We start from the raw sequence: 8,276 nt of genomic DNA, 5'->3' as shown, positions 1-8,276 counted from the left end.
ATTATCAATGTCCACATCATTTGATTTACAAAATTTGGTTTAGAAATTTGGTCTCCTTACCATTACCCCCCCCCTTTTTTTTTTTTTTTTAATCGGTGATTTTGTATAAAAATCAATCAAATGTTATGATATTGACAATATGTCAATCAAATTTATTTCAATCATAAATAGGTCAATGAGATTTTAAGCTACGTTAAACACTTCAATAAAATAAAAATTACAATTCATGTTGTCATTTAAAGCACCCAACCTCTTCATCTCTCTCATTGTAACCCGCGCAAAATGCTCTTAGACATTAACCTCCATCGCCTTGCAACCTAAAACAATCTCAGACTTCAACCTCCATCACTTTCCACCACCTTCAAACTCTATTTTTAGGCCTCACAACACCTGTCTTGTCAACTTTGTGCTGCTCCGAACGATTTCATACTTTTGCCCTAATTCTGATGAACGATTCACACTTGTGCCTGAGAAATCACGATCAAGTTATTTTTCTTCCTTCCTATTTTCTTCTTATTCTTCACTTTTTACATTTTAAGTTATTTGATTTGTGTTTTCGAGAGATTTGGTGTAATTTAGCTCACTACACCTTTTGGTTTTGAATTTGAGCTTGTTTGGATGTTAAAATTGATTTGGGCATATCATAGATATAGTCTGCTTGGGTATATGTGCTGGCTCTGTGTATGTTTATTCATGGTGATTATGTCGTTTAGTCTAATCGCCACTCCTCGTGCTCTTTTTCTTAGGTTATATGCTCTATTTCAAATTTTAATCTTTGTTGATTCAGACATTGCGTTGCAGTGTTTGTTTTCTATTTTACGATTATACATGGATATTCAAAAAGTTTTGTCAATTCAGATGCTATGTTACAATGTCTGTTTCTTGTTCTGTAAGTTTACATTGATATTCAAATGTTTGTGATTTAGGTTGCAGTTTCTGTTTCTTACTCTGTGGACTCAAACACTTTGTTACAATGTCTACCTATGTTCTGTGATGGTGCATTGATATTCAAATAGTTTCCGTGGATTCAAACACTACGTTGCAATGTTTGTTTCTTGTTCTATGATTATTCTTTAATATTCAAAAGTTTAGGTGATTCCGACATTGCGTTGTAGTGTCTGTTTACTGTTTTGTGGATTCAGACATTGCATTGTAGTGTCTATTTCATGTTCTGTGATTATGCATTGATATTCAAATAGTTTATGTGGATTCGGATAATGTGTTGCAATGTCTGTTTCCTATTTTGTGATTGTTCATTGATATTCAAAAGTTTATGTGATTTCGACACTGCATTGCTATGTCTGTTTCTTGTTCTATGGATTCAAACACTTCGTTGCAGTGTTAAAGAGAGAGAGAGAGAGATGGAGAGAAGAGATGGAAAATAAGAGATAGTTGAGGGCTGGTTGGACATAGCGTGTGTTAAAATATAAAGAGAGATAAGGAAAGACGGATAGAAAAATCAAATTCCGAGTATTTATAATCACTTAAAGCCAATGTGACATTCATCATTGATCTATGCCTAAATAATAAAAATGTATCATTGATTAAGTCCAAAATAAAAATATGTCATTGATATATGGTTAAATAGTAAAGTTTTTATTGATTTTTTGGCTAAATTACCTTTTTTTTTTGGATAATGCTAGAGATACCAAATTTTTAAACCAAATTTACAAATCAAATGATGTATCATCAATAAGAAATAAGTATGTTGATGAACACTTGAGTAATAATCCAATCAATTACAACACAACATTTGGTTTAGGAATTTGATCTCCCTAACCTTTTTATTTAAACAACCCATTTTTCTCATCCTTCTATCCTTTGAGGCATAGATATAAGTAAGAGTAGCAGCTATATGGAGCTCGTTTACATGGCGGTTCTTTTGTCTCCTAGGGTTTTGAATTTTGTCTGACTTAGCGATCTGTTTAAAATTAACTAGAAAACTATACCCGCACCTTGTTGCGAGGTTGAAAATTCTATGGTATATTATGTTTTAAAGATATAAATACATAGAGATTCAAATGAAGACTATTGATACAAAGACAATGAAGACTATGCATACAAAATGCAGTGAATATGTTTTACACAACAGTGTTCATATTTATAGAAAAAACATCACTAAATGTTTTGTCATCCATATACAAAAATGGTTAGTCTTATTTCCCCTTTGGTAGCCATTCTAGTTTTTTTTTTTGTTTTTTTTTTATTTGAGATTACTACTTACAAATAAAAGATTCAAAACATTGGATTGTTTATATGCAAAAAAATGGGGGAATTCATGTTACGACGGCCTATTTACATGCAAAAAATATGAAGGAACACTATTTAGTTTTCTACAACGGATGACAACACAATTTGGTGCAGCATGCCACACCCCAACCTGGAATGTCCATCTGAACTCCGAGTTGGGTTGTGCTGGGCGAAACCATAAAGTTTAGTGATGTGGAAACTATGAATAAATTTAAACCTAAAAGTGACTAAATGCAAGAGTACGCATGTCAGCAAGAATGAACCCATTTCACACGTGATGTCAGAGCATAAGTACAGTAAAATTTGAATAAGAATTATACCATTGGTAGTAGTCTCCTATATCAAAATTTTCCAGAAATCCTTGTCGACACAAGAGTTCGGCCAAAAACCTGGAGGGGCAAAAAACAAGGATGAGTGGGCCTAAAAATAAACTTTGTAAAACCTTTTTAGAAAACGTAATAACCTTTCACTGTAAAACAAGTATAGTTTCCAAAAATAGCATACTACGTATAATATGAAAATACTTACCGTAAACAGTAATATCTCGAGAATACAGTACTTCATAATATTTCGTAAATAAACACCTAATATCTAGTGATCACAAAATCTCGCATAAACAAACATATCATATCGAATCTCATCGACATATGCTGACACACAAGTTTATGCAGAGATATTCTGCCATGAATAAGATTGGGTGTAATAATGATTTACGCTCTAGTAATACAATCACGTAAAGACTGGCACTATGTACATCATATACGAGTCATAATTGCCTATAGCAATCTAGGACATGACTTGCATCTACAATGGATCCAAAGTGAACGTACGGTGCGATGTGAACATACACGTGAAGACAGGCCCTAGCCTGGGCGAGTTCCAACACCAGTGTAGCACACGATGAGCAGATAATGTAAATATGATCACGCAATGTTAATTTGATAATTCTAGCCAACATAATACTATTCATGGCCATAAATATAATTAAGGCATCCCATAATAATACTCATACTTGTGCATCCTGTAAGACGTAGTATAATTTCATAAATTTCGTCAATGTGCTAATTTTTATAAACATTAATCTAATCTAAGCGTAACGTAGAAAATTTGTTATTAAATATATAAATATAAAAATAAATATATAATGTGTCAGTTTGGTATCATAGCTGTTTGAGTTTCTATGCTCGGGAAGAGAGATTGGACGAGCTGGGGGTGATGGTGGTGTGGCTAGCCGACGTGGTGAGTGGTGGTGGTCTGGTGAGGCTCGCCGAAGAAGTGGTGGCACATAGGGGAGAGAAAGAGAGCTAAGAGAGTTTTTTTTAGAGAAAAAGCTGAGAGAGATGAGAGAACGGAAGAGGGAGTCCCAATGTGTAGGAGACGAGGTGCCACGGGGGCAAGATAGGAGATGATAGTTGAGGTGTGGGCCCCACGGGCCACAAAAATCTCACCAGGAAATATTAAAATAATAATATAATAATATAATAATTAAGAAAAATATATATAAAATATAAAATTGTAATTTTTACAAAAGTATCTTTTGGATTCGTAGTTCCGTAAAACCTCCATCATAACTCCGATTTCAATTCTGCTTGCGCCTACGCATTCATACCGTCGAGTACTAAGAAAATACAGTAAAATACTAACTCATACACATCATGAAATGACGGTCAACAAGAGTCAATAATCTCGCCTCTAGGGGCATTTTTGTCAATTCATTATTTTAAAATTAATAAATTCGTAAAATTAGGGTCGGGTTGTTACACAGTAGCAAAAGTTTTTTCCTTGCAGTGGTGATTGTGGATAAAAGAGTTTGTGTAAAGGAGAACAAAAAGAAATGTTAACAAACATGGAATAAGTTTTGTATATCAATAGATTTACAGCGTGGAAGAAATAAGAACAAAATGGAGTTACGTAGTTTTTCTTTTGTGGCAGGGTCCCTTTTTCCACCAATTAGGGGATGATTTTTTCTTCAATAAGTTGATTGGAACTTGATTAAAATCTTGCACATCCGCTTCAGAGATTTCTTCTGCCTCACTTCTTTAAACATATTAAAAACGTTGGAAACTATATTTGGATTAGACTGACATTAATCTGAAATGTAGAAAAAAATGTTATTAAGTAGAATATAATCATTTTTCAATAGTCGTAAAAAGGGTTCTCCTAATTAATTTCCTTTTTCGTTTATGTGATTCTTGTGACATCCCAGATCGCCCAGGGAAGTGATCCTTAAATGTATATTCTCATCCCTACCTAGCACGAGGCCTTTTGGGAGCTCACTGGCTTCGGGTTCCATGGGAACTCCGAAGTTAAGCGAGTAGCGCACGAGAGCATTCCCAGGATGGGTGACCCATTGGGAAGTTCTCGTGTGAGTTCCCAGAAACAAAACCGTGAGGGTGTGCTGGGGGCCCAAAGCAGACAATATCGTGCTACGGTGGTGGCGAGTAGCGCACGAGAGCATTCCCAGGATGGGTGACCCATTGGGAAGTTCTCGTGTGAGTTCCCAGAAACAAAACCGTGAGGGTGTGCTGGGGGCCCAAAGCAGACAATATCGTGCTACGGTGGTGGAGCGACGGGAAGTGATCCGTCCTGGGCCGAGATGTGACAATTCTCCAGTTATTTCAAGAGGCATAGTGGAAGATGAAACGGTTGTTGAAGGCATTGTAATTTCCCTGCTAATGGACTGCGGAGTTGCTGGCTGGATTGTTGTGTCTTTAGAAACGTTGTAGATGAGGAAATCGTTTGAATTCTACGTATTTCTTCTGCTTCTGACAGAGGTGAAATACTTTTCTTTATCCTATAAGTCTCATAAACTCACTTGGCAATTACTTTTAATTTGTTGATCTTTGATTGAACACTAAATCTTTACAAGCTGTGCTAAACACTTTTTCGCTTGATTTGCCAATGATGGGAGCATTAATTTCATTCGTTTCATCTTCAAGGACCAAGGATACATTGTACATTCATTTAAGAACGAAAATTAGTTGTTGCAATTTTATTTACAATGGAAAGGATTAATAATAGGGATTTTGTAAAGTTTTAAAAGTGCAGATTAGAAAGTGTAAACTCTTTAATTAGTTTAAAATTGCATTTATATAGATATTTCTATGTTACAGTTTAATATTAATATTAGCCGTATGAAAAAACGAAAGTGTAGCCCTGTAAAATTGCGATTCAAGAACAATAATATATGCAGTTGAACCATAGAACATAGTATTTTGAATAATCTTTAGTAAAAGAGAAAAATTTAAAAAGTGATTTGAATATGAAGGAATTTATGCTAATGCAGTGTTTGACAATGTATTTGAAAGATTTATACCAGATTTTATCGATAACAAATTTGAATCAATTCTGAGCCTGTGTTGCAATTGTATCATTAAAGGCAATAATTTCATTGATAATATATGTAGTTGAACCATAGAACATAGTATTTTGAATAATCTTTAGTAAAAGAGAAAATTTTAAAAAGTAATTTGAACATGAAGAAATTTATGCTAATGTAGTGTTTGACAATGTATTTGAAAGATTTATATCAGATTTTATCGATAACAAATTTGAATCAATTCTGAGCCTGTGTTGCAATTGTATCATTAAAGGCAATAATTTCATTGTATTATACAAATTTTATGATTCATTGGGAAACATTGATAGTTTTTTTTTTCTTTCTAAGTAGCAACTAATCATAAATTTAGAGTTATTAATACTTTCTTTTTCTAAGTAGTAACTAATTATTGTATTAATGGTAGTGCAGCTATAAATGAGTAAATATATTTTTAAATGTCACAGGAAAAAAAAGAATAGATAATATTTTTAACAATAATTGATGGAAATCAGATAGTGTTTGATTTATTACCAAGGAGTTGGGATTTGATTTGGATGCTTTTGGCAAATTAGTTGACCACTTGTTGGATCTTTGTGCATTTGTTATGCACATGTGGGGTAAGCAGTGTACCACCATTCCTTACATCACTTAATTGATGCGTTCGCACAAAAACCTATCATTCTACAAAATATTTAGAAAAATATTTATATGTATGATAATTACTAAATAGAAAGCTTTTTATTAAAGAAGTAAAAGGAAAATAAGATGGTTTTAATTAAATGTAATAAAATATAATTATTGTTCATACCTTATATAAATCTGGATCCAAATAACCCAGTTCTGCGATCGTCACTTTTTTCTAGTTTGTAAAATTTCAATTTCATTCACCTGATTGGAAAGAGGAGGGAGTGTTCAAATAGAGTGAGGCCAGCTGGAAAACTTGTAACAGTTTAGAAACAATCTTATTTGAATAGGTGTGTAAAAATAACATTTGTTTTTATTTTTAAGAATTCTAAACTTGCAATGATTTTCATTTTATTACAATGCATGTACTTACACTGATTTATACGAATTTAGTTCCGGAGTGTCTGGATCAATGAAGAAAAGTGTTGAACTAGTGTTGTTCAAGACGATGTTTTCTGTGTATAAAAAAAAATAAAAATAAAAAAGAGAAAAAAAATGTATTAGTACATTGTAAATAGTTTTATATATATTTGAAAAGAAACTGTAAATTTAAAGTTATAGAATTTAAGACTTGTCTATATAGTCTGGACACTTTGTATGACAATGAATTATATTTAACTAAAAAATGGTGATACAGAATTAACTTTGTTAGAATGAATGCAAGTTTTGTAATGCACTATTAACATATTGTTAGAGATAGCCAAAAATCTTATAATTGGTATAGATTATACTTTAGAAAGTATTTTTTTAACCATCGATAAAAACTGATAGGCCTCCAAAGCCCTCTATGCTCAGGGTAAGCAATTTCAACTTCTCGGGTTTAATTTTTTCATTATCTATACTAAAACTCAACAGAAAAATATTGTGGGGATATGATGTAGACATAATATACAATAAAGACTATAGAACACAATAAAGAGGAGATCCTGATTAAGGGCTCGTTTGGATGTACTTTTACAATGATTGAAAATGTTTTTAGAGAAAATGTTTTTGGTTCCAAAAGCACTTAAAGTGCTTTCTGCAAGAAGCACCAGTTATGTGCTTCTTCCAGAAGGCACTTTAAGTGTTTTTTCAGAATTTACTTGCATTTTTACTAAGGATTGGTTCCAAAAACATTTTCAACAAAAACGCTTTCAGTCATTTTAAAAGCACATTTAAACGAGCTCTAAAGTGTTTTAAAAGAAAAACAAAATAAAAAAATGAACACAATGCAATCTCCTTCTTTCTACCAATCAACCGTACAATATAAATCTCCACACATATCACATTGCCTTTTTTCAATCAATCTCTCATGTTGATATAAATCTAATTTCCATACAAATTAAAATATAAACATTAAAATTAACCACGAAAAATATAATTAATTGAAATATAATATATATCAATATTTGGAAAAACAATTAAGTTCGACTTCTACTAATTTTTTAAGAACAAAATTAAAACTGAAGTAACACATTATATGCATGAATGATATTTTGTGTTAATGCTATATCACAACATTTTTTTTTTTTCCGCATGCATCAAAACTTTTGAGTTACCCAGGCCGTGATCATTTTAAGTTAATCTCAAAAACAGTTTAAGACTAAATAAAATTATCTAATATTGTTTAATAAGCAGAGGAAAACAGAATTCATGCTAATTAAATAAACTTATTAGAAAGAAGACACATAATGAATTCACTTTTTATTGAACTAAATACCTAAAAATAGCTTAACTTTCAAGCTTGTAAAATCTGCAACCGTTGGTTGGGCCAGTGTTTCCAGCGATAGAGAAAAAAAGCTATGTGCAATGTCTAACCATAGAGTAATATTAGCTTCTTCTTCTACGTGAAATAAGATAATCAACAAAAAAATTGAAAAACACTGATTAAAACCTTATATAATTTAAAAATGCGTTAAATTATTTTTAGGAGAAGTATATAATTGTTCAAGGACACATAATGGTAAAAGAGCATTTTAGATGTGTACCATATAGATATAATAGACAGCCAAAATAATTTAAAATTTTATTATGCAGAAGAGAT

Source organism: Pyrus communis, chromosome 4 (assembly GCF_963583255.1).
Source record: "Pyrus communis chromosome 4, drPyrComm1.1, whole genome shotgun sequence".
Taxonomy (NCBI): domain Eukaryota; kingdom Viridiplantae; phylum Streptophyta; class Magnoliopsida; order Rosales; family Rosaceae; genus Pyrus; species Pyrus communis.
Note: the sequence above shows the minus strand (reverse complement) of the source record.